The sequence below is a fragment of the Gossypium hirsutum genome, chromosome D02, assembly GCF_007990345.1.
Source record: "Gossypium hirsutum isolate 1008001.06 chromosome D02, Gossypium_hirsutum_v2.1, whole genome shotgun sequence".
NCBI classification, from domain to species: Eukaryota; Viridiplantae; Streptophyta; class Magnoliopsida; order Malvales; family Malvaceae; genus Gossypium; species Gossypium hirsutum.
The window spans coordinates 69,106,075-69,127,838 of NC_053438.1; positions in this window are offsets into that span (position 1 = coordinate 69,106,075).

Genomic DNA, 21,764 nt, shown 5'->3' on the forward strand with positions numbered 1-21,764 from the left:
AAATAGAATAAAACAACTTTTTTTTAAAATTATATTTTGATTGAAAAGCATATAAGATTTTTAAAAATTGTTAAAAATGCCATAGATATTTCTGCTTTTTATAAATTTAAATTTGAATTTAAATTTTTGTATTTTTATTTATAGAAATTTAGTCTCTTTATTTTTAAATTTTCAAAAATCAGATCTAATTGTTAACACTATTAAAATTATTTTGTTATCAAATGTATTTTTTTAAAATTTCAAAATGTGACACCAACTAATTTAAAAGAAAAATTGACAATGTTAACAATTGAGTCATGATTTTGAAATCTTAAAAGTAGAGAGACTAAATTCTAAATTTATGAAGAGTATAAGGACCTATGATATTTAATCTCTGATTAAATAACTTTCTGGGGCTTGAACTTGGTAATTATTTTTCACATTGGGGCTTGAACTTTTTTGGGGTCCAAGTAATTTGGCCATGAACTTGACAATTATTCTCACATTAACGCTTGAACTACATAATTGTTCTCATATTCTGGCTTGAGTTTTTTTTTTTGTCCAATTGTTCCCATATTAAAGTCTGAACTTGACAAGTGTTCCCACATTAGGGGAAAGAATTGCCAAATGCAGGGCCTAACTTGCACAAAAAAAATTTAATACCAAATGTGGAAACAATTGCCAAGTTTTGGCCTAACTTAGACCAAAAAAGAATTTTAAACCCTAATATGAGAATAGTTACTAATTTAAATCCCCAAAAGTTATCTAACCCTTTAATCTAAAGAAAAGAAAGAAAGCAAATTAGTAAATGTAGTAGTGTTACTTGTTGACATTTTAGTTGTGGATATGTGTTTGACTTTGGTAATGAATCAGAACCGTAGATCAGAGATGGAGTAGATAGCGGGTTTTTTACAAAATTATTATAAAAAAATAAAAAATAACTAAAATATTATAACTTTTTTTATTTACCAAAATATTATAATTTTTTTTATTTACCAAAATATACCAAAAAAAACAAAAAAACAAAAAAAAAACCTGACACAGCCTGATCAGGCCAATCACATTGGCGGCACCAAAGGTGCCAATGTGATTGGCGGCACCAATGGTGCCAAAGGACTAAAATGTTAGTTAAGGGTAGTTTCAATGACCTGACATGCAAATTTACAATTTTGAATTTTGAAAGTTAATTGGTGCTGTGCGCACTAAATTTGAAATATGGCTAATTGCCTTCTAAGCCCTCCTTATTTATTATTTTCTTTTATTCCCCTTCAACTCACTTTTTTATTTAATAACTCTATTTTAATTTATTAAATTTAATAGTTTATGTTTATAGATAAAATAGTTTATGTTTCCATTATTTTTTTCCTTTTGATTTAATATTAGTTAAGGGAATATATTAAATTTATAAAATTAAAATAGTTTAATTTAATAACTCTATTTTAATGTAATAAACTATTCTCATTTAATAACTTTATTTTAATTTAAAAAATTAAATTAAACTATTTTAATTTTAATCCTCTGAATTTAATATATTCCCTTAACTAATATTAAATCAAAAGGAAAAAAATAACGGAAACATAAACTATTTTATCTATTTATAAATTTAATATATTCTTAATAGACTTATAACATAAACGTGTTAGACTATTTTAATTAAAATAGTCTCTTAAGATATCATGAAGCAACAAATTTTATATTTCAGTAAAATTTATATTTTAAATGAAAATAGAGTTATTAAATGAGAATAGTTTATTAAATTAAAATAGAGTTATTACTTAATTAGAATTCTACGTATCTTAATTATAATTAATAAAAGAGTGAGTTGAAGGGGAATAAAAAGAAAATAATAAATAAGGAGGGCTTAGAAGGAAATTAGTCATATTTCAATTTTAATGCGCCCCACACGCACAGCAGCATCAATTCACTTTCAAAATTTAAAATGATAAATTTGCATGTCAGATCCTTAAAACTACCTTAACTAACATTTTAGTCCTTTGGCACCATTGGTGCCGCCAATCACATTGGCATTGGCACCTTTGGTGCCGCCAATGTGATTGGCCTGATTAGACTGTGTCAGGTTTTTTTTCTGTTTTTTGTTTTTTTTAAGTATATTTTGATAAATAAAAAAATTATAATATTTTGGTTATTTTTTATTTTTTTATAATAATTTTGTAAAAAATCAGTAGATAGCAGATAGTCCAAGATCTTATTAGCTCAGTGGTCCATGTGGGTGAACGACAGTAGCTGATATGGTTCCAATTTTCAGGGTTTGGTTTTGTCAATGAGATTTATTTATTGTTGACCTGGGAAACTGGACCGGTCTTCTGTGCATAGTATTATTGCACCCAACTTTTTTAATTAATGCTTATATTAATGTTTATTAATTTAGTTGATGTTATTGGTGTAACACTTCTCATTTTAAATTTAATTGAAAACTAATCAAATTAATTGGAGTTAATTATTTTCATAAAAAAATATAATTAGGGTTCCGTAAGATTACTGGGAATAAAATTTTAGACTCATATTTTGGGTCGGGCAGGGCTTGGGTAAGGATAAAATATGTTAATATCATGTTTAGGCCCAACTCAAACTGATCCAGCCCATGAACACTTCTATTGGAATGTAAGATTTAGGTGTTTGATTGACAAAATGTAAGATTACCTTAGAAACACGTTTTACTCAATTGCCCTTTATAGAATTTGTATTTTTTAACAAGTTTAGTTGCTTTAATATTTTTAGTCTCAAAATTATAATTAATTATTACAGTTCTTACTTGTATTACAATTTATATATTAATAAGTAAATATATTGCGTTGAAATGAATTTATAAATTATAATTATAATAATATTGCAACCCCAACTATAATTATAGTTATAACTATAATTAATATATTAATAAATTATTAAATAAAATATAATGATTATAATTGTAATGTATGATATCTACCAATTCATTATTAAGAAAAAATATTTTTTTTTGTTTTTAATTAGTCTTAAATTTTATTTTTAAAAAACCTAAATTAATTAAATTAATAAAAAAACAAATTGGTCCAAAATTTAAAATTATGACTATGGGCCGTAATGGGATTACACCCTATACTATACGAAATGACTGTAATGTAAGATTACATGATGATCGAAATGTTAAAATCCAAAAACCATAATCTCATTCCGAAATTTAATATTATAAACCATTATGTTATATTCGACAAATCAAACGCGTCCTCGGAGTAGTATTAAACATTTTAAAATTTTAATTCGATGGATTCGTTATTATCAACCCCAATCATTTGACTAATTTAACGCAAGCAAAATTCTATGCTCCATATCATACGTACAAATTTGTTTGAAAAATAATGTTAAGATAATTCATATATATTTCTTATCATTTTTAAATTTAATCATATATTACAAACATTAAAGAAACAATTAAAATATTATTTAAAATGAAATCAAAATATTGTTGTTACAATGGTTTGTAATGACGATTCACATCATAAGGGGTGTACACCGTAGAGAGTTATTAGGATAACGGTGGTTCACACCGTAATAGTCGTAAAGAATCACTCCAAAATTTAATGATATGGCACTTTAAGAATGTGTCGTCTCATTAGCTGAAATTTTTAATATATATATATATATCTTTTTTAATTTTTAAGTGATGATGTGGCGCAAGATGATAACGTTACATCGTCAAACTTTTACATTTTTCTAAGTTCAAGATCAAAATGGACCTATTTATTAAGTTAAAGTACTAAAGTGAACAAAAAATATAAATACCAAAGTGGATCTAATTTTCAAGTTCATGTGCAAAAACTTAGGCTGTGTTTTTTCATCGAAAACAACTTTCAAAATTGATTTTTGAAAAATAAATTGATTTTCTAGAGAAATTGACATTTCTGGTGATTGAACGATTCTATGTAAAATATTTTCCGTTGTTTAACAAACTTTCTTGAAATCATTATTTGAAACTTGTTTTCGATGCAACAAACACAACATAAATTCTGTTTGTTACAAAATATTTTCTTTGGCGAAATTTTATACCCATATTTCAAGCTAGATTAGACTTGGGCAAATATAAAATGTACCTAAACTTGATCCAATCGATGAACACCTCTAATAATATAAACTTGGTAATAACCAATATCTAATTAAAAATCAATAGTGTTACATATATTATATATGAGTTAGTATTTAGTAAACTAGCATTGTACTTTTTTGGGTAAACTACACCGATTGTCCCTAAACTTTGTTTAAAATTACATTTTGATCACCCAACTTTCAAAAGTTATGTAATAGTCACTAATGTTATTAAATTGTTACATTTTTTGTCACACGGCTATTAACTTCCATTAAAAAAGTAACTTTGCACCTTAATTCAAAGGGTTAATAGCTAATTTAGTTCCTAAGTTATAATTAAAAAATTATTTTGATATTTTTAAAATTTTCATAACAATAATTGTAAAAAAAATTAAAATCCTAGACTAAAAATTATTTTAAAAATCTATAAAAAATAATTGAAAACCATATTTTTTAAATATATATATAATATTTAAATATGTATAAATCTAAAAAATTCTTAAAAGTAAAACTAAAAAAGTTTCAAAACTAATGCAAATTTTTATTATATAAAAGAATCTTAAAAATTTTAAACTAAATTCTATTTATTTTGCACCGTTGATGAACACTTTCAATTACATTAATAACTACATGTTGTTTTACCTAGAAATTACTTTGAATATTTTATTTTATTTTATTTTATTTTATTTTCAAAGTTCTAAAAGTCCTAGTAAGATACATCTCAATGCAAGATTCAGATTTTACTATTAGATCGATTGTTACTGCTCGAGTTTTCAAGAAACAAAATCTAGGCTTACAAGCTTTCATTCTTAAGAATCGTAAAAACTTCTACTATCAATGGCTTGTCTGCATGATTTTCCTGATAATTATGAAAAGAAAAGAAAGGAGAAAAAATTAAAAAAAAAGAGGGCAAGAGAGAAAAGCAAAATGTTATATCCGATTGTTTGGGTTCTTTGGTAAGTTTCAATCTTTTAAAATTTGAGAATTTTTATTTTTTCTTTTAATTTATAACACAAAGTACCCTATTTCTTTTCTGCAACTTCAATTATTAGATTAATTGAGTTTTTTTTTAATTTCAGTTTTGAAATTTTAGATTTTTTAAATTTATAATACAAAGTGCTCTTTTTCTTCTCCAAATCAACCATTTATGCTCTCAAATTTTAAGTCAAGATTTTACCTTTAGCGGTAAATAAAACATGTTGACACCATTTTTTGATAAAACGGGATCGACTTTGATTTTGAAAATAAAACGAAAATAGGAGTCGCCACCAATCTTTTTTTGATGAGGTGTGATCGGGTCACCTCGTAAAACGGTTGTTTTTAATAATCGGTTTAGATTTATTAAAACAATGCTTTTGGTCTGCGAAATTCAAAGAAATAGGTTCGGGAGTCGGTTACGTACAAGGAAGGATTAGCACCCTCGTAACGCCCCAAAATTGGTACCTAGTTGATTAATTAGTGTCTTAATGTCGAAGATTGAAAACTTTAAAGAGTTTTAAAAAAATACGATCCTTAAAAAATTTGAATAACATGGATTGAAATTTAAGATTCTCTTGTTCTGAAGAAATATCACATCCAGCACATTAGGATACGATACTTTAAACCCTCGAAACCAATATCACCTCCAAAACCCATACTTTGAAATTTTAAGAGGATATTTGGCTATTTGGTCAAACGAGAAATCGAACCCAGCACGTTAGGGCACGTTTTCTCAAATTTCTAAACGCAAAATATTGTCTTATTTAGAAAATCTTTTTGAATAGTCGCGAGTACAACACTTAAAGGCGTACATTTATTTTGTTTGGGAGTAAACGAAGTGGATTATATTGAACAAAGACGTTGAAATATCCACAATGCAATAACATGAAATAAAATATAATAGCCCACACGGGACGATAATACACGAATACAATATTATGCAAGTGAATACCAATGATATGAAAGCGAGTAAACGAATTAAAGTACACGCAATGGCAATAATCTCACAACATTCATCATTCAAATACAAACATCGATAAATAAAGACTAATGAATTAAACAATAATTTAAAAAAGGTATAAAACAAATTAAAATAAAATAAAATGTAAAAAAAAACAATTTTAAAATGATAGTGATGAGTTTAAAATAGATAACGCAAAACAAGAAATTTAAGGTTAATAATATACAAAAAAAAAATTTAAAAAGGATGATATATATATATAAATGATGTACATATATATATAAGTATAAGATAAGTAATATAAGAAAAGAAAAATCTTTGAAAAGAAAAAACAAATGAAGCATTTTAAAATAAATAAGTTGCGTCTAAAAAAGGTATATAAAACAATTTCAAAATAATAAAAAAATTTAACTAAATAATACATAAAATGAGTTCAAAATAAAAAAATGGCAATTTAAAGGAAATGGTATAAAACAGTTTATAATAGTTAACATATATAATACATCTTAACATAAAATAAAATAAATAATAATAAAAGCAAATCAATATACCATATAAAAAATTTAGAATGTCATATAGAAAAGGAAATTTAAAATAATATATATAAACAAAAATGGTTTAATATAAATAATACGTAAAAAAATGAAACTGTTTAAATGAAATAATATATAGAAAGAAAAAAAAACTACACAGTATAAAAAGTAAATAAAAATGAAATCAAAACAAACAAGAAAATTAATAATAATAATAATAATAATAATAATAATAATAATAAGCAATTTAAAAGAAAAATAAAAAATAAAAAATAAAAAAAAATTTAAAGAACCAAGGATGAAACTGGAAACGGAACAGAATCTGGGGGTTGAAACTGTAAATAAATAAGAGGTATTAAGGGCCAGGGTAGAACGCGCTTTAACAGTGAGGGATTGATTGAGAAAATATCCCCAGCCCTCATGCGCTGCGTTTCAACGCGGACTAAACTGAAACGCATGAAAAATTGTGCGACCAAATTAAAAAATCAAAATGGGACCAGATTGCATTAAGGTGCAAAAGAAGAAGGACCTTGCGCACAAATATACCCTTTACTGTAGAAACGTGCGGATCCTGAGGGTGGATGGGTCGGTTTGCGGGTCAGGGCCAAAACGACGTTGTTTTGGCACCTGAACCCTATTTGCAAAACGACGCTGTTTTACTTAGTGCATTTAATGGAAATTTGTCATTCCAGCCTCTGTTTTGTTTTTTTCTTTTTTTAAAGTTTCAAAACCTTTCCCCTTTCCTTTCAAACACTGTAGCGACCTAAAAAATTTTCGCGATCGGGCGCTAGTCGAAGTGATTATTGAAAACTTGAAAATCGAATCTCGATTTTATTTGAAAAAGGAGTCGCCACCGATTCTTTTTTTAGGTGTGATCGGACACCAAATAAAATCTTTTTTAGAAATTTTTTTTAAAACTTTTCTAAAAAAGAGGCAATTTTAGGTCCACGTCAAAATCCAGAGAAAATTAGGGTCCGGGAGTCGGTTACGCTCGAGGAAGGTATTAGCACCCTCGCGACGCCCAAAATTGGTATCTCGTTAAACGCGCGTTGTCTTAATTTTCAAAAATACAAGTTCAATTTAATATTTAATTGTGATCTGATTAAAACTTGAGAAAACTTTTTTTGTTTTTAAACACGAGAATTTTGAAACACAATAATAATTTTTGAAAACACGAAGATTTTTGAAACACGGAATTTTTTTGAAAACACCGAAATTTTCGATACATGAGAATTTTTTTGACACGAAAAATTTTGAAAACACGAAAATTTTTGAAACACGATTTTTTTTAAGAAGTACCGTATTTAACACGAATCAATGATATTCATCCCTACATGGCAATGAAATCATTGCATTAGTGTCAAATCGATTCAACTTAATATTTAATTGTGATTCTATTAAAACATGAGAATTTTTATTAATATTTATTTCAAAATTTTTAAACACGAGGATTTTTCAATGTTTTTGTTTGTTTTTTTTAAAAAAAAGGGCGTCCCGTATTTAACACGAGCCGTTGATATTCACCCAACATAGCGATGAAATCAACGACTTGATGCTAAATCGATTCGTTGCCTTATTTTGAAAGTTTAAAAAGGATATTTGGCTATTTGGTCGAACGAGAAATCGAAACCCAGCACATTAGGGCACATTTTCTTGAATTTTCCAAACGCGAAATATTGCCTTAAGTTAAAACTTTTCCCTTTTTGAATAATTACGAGTACAATACTCGAACGAGATGCATTTGTTTTATTTAGAACACAATGCAATGATTTATTATTGGGGTGTACAAAATCGAGCATAGCTTTGAAGTGATGAAATGAAATTGAATGATAATGGAACATGACATAAAATTTATGAATAAAATGATACAACAATGCATGACAAATATACACGGATACAAATAAGCAAATTATAGTACGCACAAAGACAATGAACACACAATATATCTAATTTAAACACCAACATTACTAATCAAAGGAAAATAAAACAAAATATAATATATATATATATATATATAACAATCTAAAGTAAATAGTAATTTAATATGAATGATTAATAAGAACAATACGTAACAAAAGCTTTGAACAAACAGTATACAAGAAAACTTAGGGTAAATAAATATAAAACATTTTTAAATGAATGATATTATATATAGAAAAATAAAGTACCAATCGTTTCAAAGAATATTTACATGCATACGAAAATTTTAAAATATATATAATAGTTTACAATAAATAATTTAAACAAATAAAAATTTAAAAACAAATAAAAATAAAAGAGTTTCCATTTTTTAGAATAATAATAATAAACAAACAAATTAAATGGACCCGGGACTAGACTGAAATTAAAACAAAATTAAGTGACAAATTTTGAATAAAAAGGACAATAGGGACCTGAACTAAACACGCGCAGAGAGATAAGGACTAACTGGGCAATAATCCCCGTCCCCAAAATGCTGCGTTTTGACATGGACTAAAATGAAACCTGAGTTAAATAATCGGGCCCAAAATGAGAGAAACAAAAGGGTCTGATTGCATCTTAGCGCAGAAATGGAGGGACCCCACGCGCAAATAGCCCATGCACTAGAAAAACACGCGGATCCTAGCCTCACGGGTCGGGTCTTAAGGCAAAACGGCGTCGTTCTGGCTATTAATGCTTAAGCCCAAAACGGTGCCGTTTCAGGCCCCATATAAATAGGAAAAAACAGAAAAAAAATCAATTCACTTTTATTTTTCAACAAAAACAGAGAGAGAGTCTCTAAGATTCTCTCAACACTCTCAGCCCTCGGAATCCCGCGAGGACCCAGTCACCGGAGCACCACCGGCCGCCGCCGTGCACGGCGGTAGGACGTCCAAAGTTCGTCGCTTTTTGGTGATTTCAAAGGTATACCTCTTTTCTTCTTTTATTTTCGTGTTAAAAAGAAACAAAACAGAATAAATAAATAAAAGAAAGAAAAAAACAATCGGGGAAGACTAAAAATCAACCCTCAAACTTTCGTTTTCTGTTCGCCCCTTTTTTATTTTCGTTTTAAAAATTTTAAAAAGAAAACGACAATGAAAGAAAAGAAAAAGGAAAGATTCAAGTAAAAAAACTAGGAAATCACCTTAGTTTTTATTATTATTTCTTAATATTCGTAAGAAAAACCGAAGCCGAAGAAGAATATTACAATGGGTAGATTTTTAATTTTTATAACCGATTACAAATGTTTTTTTCTGTATTTGTTTTTTGTTATTTCTCTATTTGTTTATCTCTGCTCCGCTTTGCAGGTGCTCGTGGTGTCAGACGCATGGGCGTCGGCCGGCGTGTGTTGGCGTGGCAGCCGAGAAGGTGGAGCGTCATGGGGGCGAGGGCGCGCATGCGACGTTGGGGGGCAGACGAGGCTGAGCGGCGCACATGGGCATAGGGCTGCTAGGGTTTCTGTCATTTTTTGATTTGGGCTAGGGTTTATTGGGTTAGGGGTTTTTGGATTAGGGTAGGTTAGTTATTGGGTTTTGGGGGTGGCCCAAAATTGGCCTGTACAGCTGCCCCTCTTTGCTCATTGTCGTGTAACGGGAATGGAGCAAAGACATAATGAAAGGCCAATTTTGCCTGGTCTTGCTGGGTCTTGACTTCATTGGTGCTCTTCTAGTTCAGATAATCTTCTTCCAGTCCACTGCATCTTGTAGCTTTAGATTCAATCCACTACATCTTCTGACATATGCCTTGTAGCTTCGATCTACTCCAATGTAACTTCAAGGATATGAGATTTGTGGCTTTGATCTGCTTCCATGTAGCTTCATAAAGATAAGATCTGCAGCTTCAATCTGCTCTTTTATCACTTCAGTGAGATGAGATTCGTGATCTTCTCTTCTGTAACTCTAGCGAGACAAGATTTGATATCCTCGGTCAGTTCCACTGCGACCTTAGGGAGACAAGACTTGCAACTTTTGACCGGTTCCACTATAGCTTCAGGGAGACCAAGTCTGGTGTCTTTCATCAACTTCAATCTTTATTCTTACTCGGCATGTGATCTTGAGCCCAACTCATTTCTCGCAATATGAATTGACTCTTTAAAAACAGACATTAAAAACAAAAACTAAAGATATCTCAACATGTGAACTGAGGCTCAACTCACTTTTCGCAATATGAGTTGATTTTTTGACAACAGAAATTGAAATTACCTCAGCGTGTCCTGAGGCTCAACTCATTTCTCGCAATATGAGTTGAATTTTGAAAAGCAGAATTTGAAAATACCTCAACGTGTCTTGAGGCTCAACTCATTTCTCGCAATATGAGTTGAATTTTGAAAACAGAATATGAGTTGATTCTTTCAAAAACATAATAATGAAAATAGAAATGGAAAATACCTCGGTGTGACCTGGGGCTCAACTCACCTCTCGCAATATGAGTTGATTTTTTTGAAAAACAGAAATCAAAAGGCTTAATTGAAAATACCTCGGCGTGTGTCCTGAGGCTCAACTCACCTCTCGCAATATGAGTTGAAATTAAAACACAAAAATTGAAAATACCTCAGCGTGCCCCGAGGCTCAACTCAACTCACCTCTTGCAATATGAGCTGATTTTGAAAAAGTAGAAATTAAAAGGTTCAACCCACCTCTTGCAATATGAGTTGATTCTTGACAAACAGAAATTGAAATTACCTCATCGTGTCCTGAGGCTCAACTCACCTCTCGCAATATGAATTGAAAAAAATACCACAGTGTGTAATCTGAAGCTCAACTCACCTCTCGCAATATGAGTTGATTTTTTTTAAAAACAGAAATTGAAAATACCTCAGCATGTGAACCGAGGCTCAACTCACCTCTCGCAATATAAGTTGATTTTTTTTGAAAACAGAAATTGAAAATACCTCAACGTGTCTTGAGGCTCAACTCATTTCTCGCAATATAAGTTGAATTTTGAAAACAGAAATTGAAATTACCTCAGCGTGTCCTGAGGCTCAACTCATTTATCGCAATATGAGTTGATTTTTTTTTAACAACAGAAATTGAAATTACCTTAGCGTGTCCTGAGGCTCAACTCACCTCTAGCAATATGAGTTGATTTTGAAAAACAAAAATTAAAAGGCTTAACTCACCTCTCGTAATATGAGTCAATTTAAAACATAAACTAAAAATACCTCGGCGTGCCCCGAGGCTCAACTCACTTCTCGCAATATGAGTTGATTTTGAAGAAGAAAAAAAAAATACCTCAACGTGTCTTAAGGCTCAACTCATCTCTCGCAATATGAGTTGATTTTCCTTGGAAAGCATGAATATTAAACATTAAAATACCAAAACCAGTCCTTTGGTAGAACTCGGGTATCTTTTCCTTTGATTCAGTGCGACTCTCATTCAAGATTTCTTGCTTTACTGGATTACCTGTATATGCCATGCATGATGTCATCATGATATGCACATGTTTGTCTTAAATGCCTTTATGCCTACATGATTATGCAGTGCTCCTTAAGCATATTGGTCGTATGTCATTTTCGCCATGATTGTTGAGGATCTGCATTCATCGCTTTGATTCTCGACCTTCTCTTCAGGCCTCATACCTGTCTTCGAGCTTTACGAGTAATCGACGTTTCTCAAATATCACCCTTTTGCCCTTGGTTAAACTTTGTTCTTGCTTTGAAGCTCTTGCACTTATCAAATTCTTATCCGGGTAATGCTTGACATTTCTTTTGTTTAGAGTATGTCATTTCACTATTTATCATTAAATAAACACATAATGAGATGCATGAAAATGGTCAGGTAGGGACAAAAAGGATATCTCATATTCCTTTATTTCAAATGTGGCAAACAAAGAAAGTTAACCAATGAGAGTAAAAATGTCAAAAAGAAAGAAAAAGTCGTATTCAACGGATACAAATGCTCTAGATATTCAACACATGAACTCTTCCACGTTCCTCAATCAATAATCTTTTCGAGCATGGCTTCTTGCGTAGAAAATTTCGAGCTTTCAGAAGTGCTTCAAATACTGTAGTCTCACTACTTGACCTACCGTTCGACCACCAAGTTTGTTTCATTAGGACGCCATTTCGGGTTTTCATCCTAATCTTTTTGTACTAATCAAGACGCCTTTTTCGGGTTTTCGCCCTGATCCCTTTTTTTTAAGATGCCCTTTTCGGGTTTTCATCTTAAGCATAATATTTCTTCACCGCATTTGAATTCACCGGATTCGGTAACTCCTTCCCATCCATCTCGGTAAGGATTAAAGCTCCTCCTGAGAATGCCTTTTTTACAACGTATAGTCCTTCCCAATTTGGTGCCCATTTTCCTCGCAGGTCTTTTTGTATTGGGAGAATCTTTTTCAGAACGAGTTCTCCTTCATGGAACTCTCTTGGTCGTACCTTCTTGTCATGGGCTGCGATCATTCTCTTTTGGTACATTTGCCCATGACAAATTGCCCTTAGACGTTTTTCTTCAATGAGGTTCAACTGATCATATCGAGCTCGAACCCATTCTGCTTCTTCTAACTTTGATTCCATCAATACTCGCAGAGAGGGGATCTCAACCTCGATAGGTAGCACAGCTTCCATTCCATAGACTAGAGAGAAAGGAGTTGCTCCCGTAGATGTTCGCACAGATGTGCGATATGCAAACAAAGCAAATGGAAGTTTCTCGTGCCAATCTTTGTATGTCTCAGTCATTTTCCAAATGATCCTCTTAATGTTCTTGTTAGCTGTTTCAACAGCCCCGTTCATCTTTGGGCGATAGGGCGAGGAATTATGATGCTTTATTTGGAACTGCTCGCACACTTCTTTCATCATCTTATTGTTCAGATTCGTGGCATTATCTGAGATGATTCTTTCAGGCAAACCATATCGGCAAATGATTTCCTTTTTCAAAAACTTGCACACTGCAGTCTTTGTCACATTGGCAAACGAAGCGGCTTCAATCCATTTTGTGAAGTAATCGATAACCATAAAAATGAATCGATGTCTATTTGAAGCTTTTGGAGAAATTGGCCCTATGACATCCATGCCCCACATAGAAAAAGGCCACAGAAAAGTCATGACATGAAGGGGTGAAGGGGCTACATGAATTTTATCACCGTAGATTTGACATTTGTAGCATTTTCTGGCAAAATTGATGCAGTCACTTTCCATTGCCAGCCAATAATAACCGAGTCTCATGATCTTTCTGGCCATATTGAAACCATTGGCATGCGTTTCGCAAACTCCCTCATGGGCCTCTTCAAGTATTTTTCTGGCTTCAACATCATCCACACATCTCAAAAGCATCTGATCCTTTCCTCTTTTATACAGGATATCCCCATCGAGAACAAATCCCGCTGCCATTCTTCTAATTGTTCTTTTATCGTTCTCATTCGCTTGTTCAGGATACCTTTGATTCTTGATATATTCTAAGATATCATGGAACCAAGGCCGTCCGTCTACTTCTTTCTCAATGCTACAACAGTGTGCAGGGACCTCGTATATGCTCATTTTGAGGGGCATTATTTCTGCTTTTCTACTTGCTTTGAACATTGAAGCCAAAGTGGCTAGGGCATCAGCCAGTTGGTTCTCTTCTCGTGGGAAGTAATGAAAAGTTATTTCTTTGAATTCCTTGATCAATCCAGCCACTAAATCGCTGTACTTAATCAATTTTGAGTCCCTCACTTCCCATTCTCCACGGATTTGGTAAATCACTAGGGTTGAGTCCCCGTACACCTCCAAGATCTCGATGTTTCGTTCGATAGCTGCACGAAGCCCCATGATACAGGCCTCATATTCTGCGATATTATTGGTACAGAAGAAGTTCAGTCTTGTAGTGAACGGATAATGATTCCCGTCTGGTGATACCAGGATTGCTCCAATTCCATGCCCTAAAGCATTTGACGCACCATCAAAGCACATCTTCCATGACTTCTCTTTTGATGACTCGGATTCTATTTTTGTGATGCACATTAAGTCTTCGTCTGGGAAATCGAATCTTAAAGGCTCATATTCCTCTGTCGTTCGAGTTGCTAAGAAGTCAGCTATTGCGCTCCCTTTTATTGACTTCTGACTTACATAGGCAATGTCATATTCCGAAAGGAGGAGCTGCCATCGTGCCATTCTTCCTGATAGTGCCGGCGATTCCATCATGTATTTTATTGGGTCCAGCTTTGAAATTAGCCATGTCGTGTGATAAAACATATATTGTCTGAGTCTCCGAGCTACCCAAACCAGAGCGCAACAATATTTCTCAATGGACGAATATTTTGCCTCATATTCAGTGAACTTTTTGCTCAGGTAGTAGATCGCCTTTTCTTTTCTCCCTGACTCATCATGTTGCCCCAGTACGCAACCCATTGAGTTTTCAAACACGGTCAGGTACAAAATTAAGGGTTTTTCAGGGGTCGGTGGTACTAGCACAGGAGGATTAGACAAATACCGTTTTATCTTATCGAAGGCCACTTGGCACTCCTCGTTCCATTCTCCCGGGTTATGTTTTCGAAGGAGTCGAAAAATTGGGTCGCACTGATTGGTAAGTTGAGCAATGAATCGAGCAATGTAATTCAACCTCCCTAAAAATCCCCTGACTTCCTTTTGTGTGCGCGGGGGAGGTAATTCTTGGATGGCTTTTATTTTATCTAGATCAACTTCGATACCTCTTTCACTGACAATGAAGCCTAGTAATTTTCTCGAGGTAGCCCCGAATGTACATTTGGCTGGATTAAGCTTTAGCTGAAACTTTCTCAGCCTTTCGAACAACTTCTTGAGGTTCATTACATGTTCTTCTTCTCCTCGAGATTTAGCAATCATATCATCGACGTAGACCTCTATTTCCTTATGCATCATGTCATGGAATAATGTCACCATAGCCCTCTGATATGTTGCCCCAGCATTCTTTAACCCGAATGGCATCACCTTGTAGCAGAACGTTCCCCACATTGTTATGAAGGTAGTTTTCTCCATATCCTCAAGGGCCATCTTGATCTGATTATACCCCGAGAATCCATCCATGAAAGAAAACAATGAATGTTTTGCTGTGTTGTCCACCAACGTGTCAATATGTGGCAAGGGAAAATTATCTTTTGGGCTTGCTCGATTCAGGTCACGGTAATCCACGCACATTCGTACTTTTCCATCTTTCTTTGGTACCGGGACTATGTTAGCCACCCATTCTGGATATTTGGAGGCTTGTAGGAAGCCAGCGTCAAATTACTTCTTGACTTCCTCTTTTATTTTCAACAGCATTTCGGGCCTCATCCGTCTTAATTTTTGCTGGATGGGCTTGCATTCTGGCTTTAATGGGAGCTTATGGACCACTAAATCTTCATCTAGCCCTGGCATGTCCTGGTATGACCACGCGAAAACATCTTTGTATTCGTGGAGTAAAGTGATCAAACTATGCCTGGTACTTTCTGAAATAGAAGTCCTAATCTTCACTTCTTGTTTCCTCTCTTCAGTGCCCAAATTTATTGTTTCCACAGATTCTTCATGAGGCAGAACCTGTTTATCCTCTTGTTCCACCATTCTTAACAATTCAGGAGACGAGACATAATCTTCAGCATTTTCTTCGGCTTCAAATTCTCCTAAGCAAACAGCCTTCTCAAAATCAATTTCAAGATTCGTAACGGGCTTATTCATGTCGTCAATATCTGAGCACCTAAAAGTTGAATGGAAAAGGAAGCTATCGGGGGACATCCAAGTATTGGAAACAACAAACAAAATGTTATGTCATGGCAATGAGGCAAATGTAAGGATAGGCTATGAAATGAGAAAATGATTATGAAATTAGTGATAATGCGAAAAATCGTGACAAAATGCATCTTCATTGATATTCACTTAAATGATAAAGAGCGAATGCAAGCTCCTACAAAAGAATTCCATTATATCTAAGGACACAATAAAAGGTTGATGTTTAGCATTACTCTGAAGGCTTATAAACTACAAGAAGCTCCTCAGCAATCCAATTGTTCAACATGAAACCAGGAGGGCAAGGGCGTATCCTCGAGACATCTTTACTTGCACCAGCTTCTTTGTCAATGACATTTATACTGACATTCTGAAAATCCCTTTTAATTAATCCCAACATGTTTCGTGGATCATCTTGTCCAGGGTGCATCATTTCCGTAGATGTAAATGTTTTTGACAAAGGAGGGTACTCTATTGGTTCCCATTCTGGTTTTCGGCCCAAAGTTCTTACAATTCTTCTCTCTTGATCCTTCTTCCACTGTCTTCTTTTTTGGCGCATGTCAGGCTAGAACCCCAAACCGTATCGGGCCTTGTGGTGCACTGGCTTTAAAGCCCTCGCTATTCCTTGCAGATGTCTCCCTAAACCTCTTCTCGCACGAGCTCCCCTTCCTACGGTCAACTTGACACCCATTCTGGTATTTCTTGATAGTTTTGGCATCGGAATTCTATTTCCCTCAGCGACGAAAGTGGCATTGATGAATTCAAGGGATCGAAAGGAACATTCCACTGCGTCCTTGCTTACTTCCAGGTATGGCGCATCAGCAGAGATAGATGCGACGATGTCTTCTTCGCCCTCGACTGTGACCAAACAGCCATCCATGATGAATTTCACCTTTTGATGGAGGGATGATGGGACTGCTCCAGCAGAATGAATCCAAGGTCTTTCCAAAAGGCAGTTATAAGAGGGTGTAATGTCCATGACTTAGAATTCGACCTCATAGATGTAGGGGCCCACTTCCAAAGGGATTTCGATCTTTCCCATGACTTCGCGCTTCGTCCCGTCGAATGCCCTTACCATGGAATGATAGGGCTTTAAGTAGGACAAATCCATCGGTATTCTGGAAAGCGTAGCCAATGGCATAACATTTAACGCTGACCCATTATCGATGAGTACGTTCGGTATTATGTAGCCCTTGCAGCGGGTCGTGATATGCTGCGCTTTCACCGAACCTCTACCATTTAGCGGTATCTCATCATCACTAAAAGAGATGAAGTTGTCCGCATTCAGATTGTTTACCCACCTATCAAGCTTTTCGACAGATATGTTGTTGGCCACGTAAGCTTAATTTAACACATTCAATAAAGCGTTCCGGTGTGGCTCTGAATTTAACAGTAGAGATAGAATTGAGATTCGTGCTGGCTGCTTGTTCAATTGTTCCACCACACTATATTCGCTGTGCTTAATAAATTTCAAGAATTCTTGAGCTTCTTCCTCATTCACAGGCTTTTTAGTTTCTTGCACGGGTGGAATTTCTTGCTCGACTTCGACCTCGTGCATCACTGCTTTCCCTTTTTGCTTCGAGTCGTTACTTTTCTTTACCGGTTCAACTTCTTTAGAATAGCATCGTCCACTTCAAGTAAAATGACCTACCTCCCCAACATCTTCAATTATGGCTTTGGACTTTTCAACTTCCGGTGTAACGATATTAACATCATATCTCCACGGTACTGTTTTGTTGTCCTTATACGGGAAAGGATATGGTACTTCAATTACCATCTGTGGTTTCAATGGCTCTCTCATCGCGTCGTAATAAATTACCAACGGTCGATCAGCACTATAAGGGGGCCCTGATGATTGGCTATCAGAGACGCATACTTCTCTTTCGTTGGCATCTTCACTCTTGTTAAGGACCTTGATCTCCTTATTATCCATCCGGTCTTGAAGTAACCTTTTAAAGTCTTCACATGACTGAATGTCATGTCCAACAATCCCATGAAAATTGCAAAAACTTTGACCTTCTTCTCCAAAAATTCTATCAGAGTGACAGAGCAATCCTTTCTTAACCAATACCTCCCAGATTTTCTGCAGAGGCGTCCTTATTTCTGATACACATCTTCTGACCTTCCATTCATCCTCTTTTCCCACTGTGCTCACATTCCCTTCGGTATGGTTAGGGAACGGGTTCCCCGTGGCGTTACTAGCACTATCGAATCGTAGGATACCCGCGTCAATGAGTCCTTGAACTCTCCTTTTGAAAGCGAGACAGTTCTCAGTAGAGTGCCCTTGGTTCCCTGCATGGTATGCACAACTAGCGTTTGGATCGTACCACTTTGGGTATGGAGGTTTAAGGGGTGCCATGTAATGGGGAGAAATTAGCTGTTTTTCTAAAAGTTTTGGGTACAATTCCCCATACGACACAGGGATGGGGGTAAATTGCGGTCTCTCGGGATTATGCCTTGATGGTCTTGGTTCGTTTCTGGGTTGGCTTTGGGCGGGTACCGTGTTTTGTGGGAAAGTGGTAACGGGTCTTTGGTTGTTCGTGGCGTATACGGGGCAGGACGGATGTGGTGCTTGGTAGTAAGGGGTTTGAGGGGGATAATAGAAATTCGAGGGTGGATAATTTCGAGGTCGGGGTTGGTTAGGATACGAATTGAGAATGTAACGACTCCCAGTTCCCACCATGTGGGCTTCTGGCTCTTTCTTCCTTAAGGGTGCTGCTTTTCTTGAGCCTTCTGATCCTTCCATTCTACCGCTCTTGACGGCATTCTCTATGAGTTCACCAGATATTACAATATTCACAAACTCTTTCGTGGCACTTCCCACTAATTTTTCATAAAACGGCGCCTTTAAAGTATTGATAAAGAGAACGGTTATCTCCGTTTTTGTTAATGGGGGTTCCACTTGAGCTGAGACGTCTCTCCATCTCTGCGCATACTGTCTAAAAGTCTCTGATGGCTTTTTCTCCATCATTTGCAAGGTCATACGGTCTGGCACCATATCCGATACATGCTTGTACTGCTCGCAAAATGCTGACGCCAAGTCCTTCCAGGATCGAATCTTTTCTCTACTAAGTTGATTGTACCACCGAAGAGCTGACCCTGTTAGACTATCTTGAAAGCAATGTATGAGTAGTTTATCCTCGTTCACATAACCGGTCATTTTTCGACAGAACATAATGAGATGTGCTTTTGGGCACCTTGTCCCATCATACTTCTCAAAATCAGGCACTTTGAACTTCGGAGGCAAAATTAGATCAGGTACCAAACTGAGTTCCTTGGCACCTAGTGCGGAGAAGACTTCAGTGCATTCTATTGCTTTGAGTCTTTCCTCTAGACTCCTATATTTTGTGTCATGGTTATCCAATTTCAACTTGGCTACCTCTGCTGGGTCATCCAGATCTGGAACTAGTGGATTAGCAGGACTAGCCCCTAGGTTCGACGCTAACATTCCTTGCCCCAAATTAGTGGGTGGAGCAGGTGGCATAGGTCGATGTTCCAAGCCAGTGGGTTCCTCTTGAGTATACCCTCTTTGTATTGTATATGCGGGCGGTGGAGTGAATCCCGGGGGATAGAGTGGATTCTGATCATGGTGAATTCTTGATTGAGGTTCCATAACATCAGGGTTCTGCATTTTTCCTTTGACCAAAATTGTCATCATCTCCATCATTTTAGCCATCTGATCTCTTTGCTCGAGAGATTCCTCTCGAGATCTCACCATTAGGTCTCTCGTCTCTTGTTGCGATTTGGCCAGTTGCTCTTGTAATTCCTTTGAGCCCTTCCCATCCTTTCAATTCTCTCATTGAATTCATCCTCCATTACTCTAGCTTGTCGGCGCGTTTTATATGGATGACGTGGTTCCAGTCTTGAAGTCTTACAACTGCGAATTGTACGTTTTAACCTCAGCGAACGAGTATGGGATATGCAATGAATGAATTGATGCATGAATAAATGCATGAATGTCAAATGAATGTCAGTCATGAATGAATATGCAAAAATTTGGTGTTAATTTCAAGATAGCCCCTATTTAGGCATTTCCTTAATCAAATGAGTCTATTACACAACGTTTCGGTCACTCGTATAATTGACTCCTCCATTAGAAACTCGTTTTTTGGCGACCAATCTCTAATCAACACCTTCCTAACAAGATGCCTTCGATGCATGATGAAAAATAGAAATACAGACAAACGACCTTGGTTAGCGCAACACATATAAACAGAGAAAAACTGTGGAAAATCTAACAAATTAAGCTACTTGGTCCAGTGGACTCGATTCCCTTGTTTAGAAAGCACAAATGTAAAAGAAATAGAAGGTAAGATGTGCTTTTCCCGTGTACTTATTTTGGTGACTACTAAACGAGCGGAGGTTCGGCATGGCTCTAGTTGGATGGCTCGTATGGTTCACTATATGCGGTTTTGGTTCTAGATGGGTACTCGAATCGTCTGCACTGTCATCTACTAAGATTAGTACAGAGCCTCGGTCATGGCCCATCATAGGCTTACGAGATCAATTCGAGGGATTACATTTACTTATGCCTATGCGGAGGGACAAGTTAACTCACGAAAGCATAAGTCATATATAACCCGAAAGTATTCACTAGCCTGTGCGGAGGAACGAGTTAACTCACGAAGGCGTAGCGTTTACTTTCTCTTAACAAGGACGGAGCCCGGGTATAGAGCTCATGTTATGCAACAAAAATGCACGTGCACGGTGTGTGGGGAGAAACTTGTAAACCTTTACGTTTTATTTAGAAAAACTAAACCAAAACTAAAATCGCAAAAATTTAAAGCTGAAAAACAACCTGATAAAACAAGTTAGAATATATACAACACGATGCAAATGCATGATTTTTTGAAAACAAAAAATTTAAGGATCACGACTAAATGTTAATTTGAACAAGAAACTTTGAAAATTTTGACAACGCGAGTTTAATTCGACTCGACTCTCAAAAATCATCCCCAGTGGAGTCGCCAGCTGTAGCGACCTAAAAAATTTTCGCGATCGGGCGCTAGTCGAAGTGATTATTGAAAACTTGAAAATCGAATCTCGATTTTATTTGAAAAAGGAGTAGCCACCGATCTTTTTTTAGGTGTGATCGGACACCAAATAAAATCTTTTTTAGAAATTTTTTTTTAACTTTTCTAAAAAAGAGGCAATTTTAGGTCCACGTCAAAATCCAGAGAAAATTAGGGTCCGGGAGTCGGTTACGCGCGATGAAGGTATTAGCACCCTCGCGACGCCCAAAATTGGTATCTCGTTAAACGCACGTTGTCTTAATTTTCAAAAATACAAGTTCAATTTAATATTTAATTGTGATCTGATTAAAACTTGAGAAAACTTTTTTTGTTTTAAACACGAGAATTTTGAAACACAATAATAATTTTTGAAAACACGAAGATTTTTGAAACACGGAATTTTTTTGAAAACACCGAAATTTTCGATACATGAGAATTTTTTTGACACGAAAAATTTTGAAAACACGAAAATTTTTGAAACACGATTTTTTTAAGAAGTACCGCATTTAACACGAATCAATGATATTCATCCCTACATGGCAATGAAATCATTGCATTAGTGTCAAATCGATTCAACTTAATATTTAATCGTGATTCTATTAAAACATGAG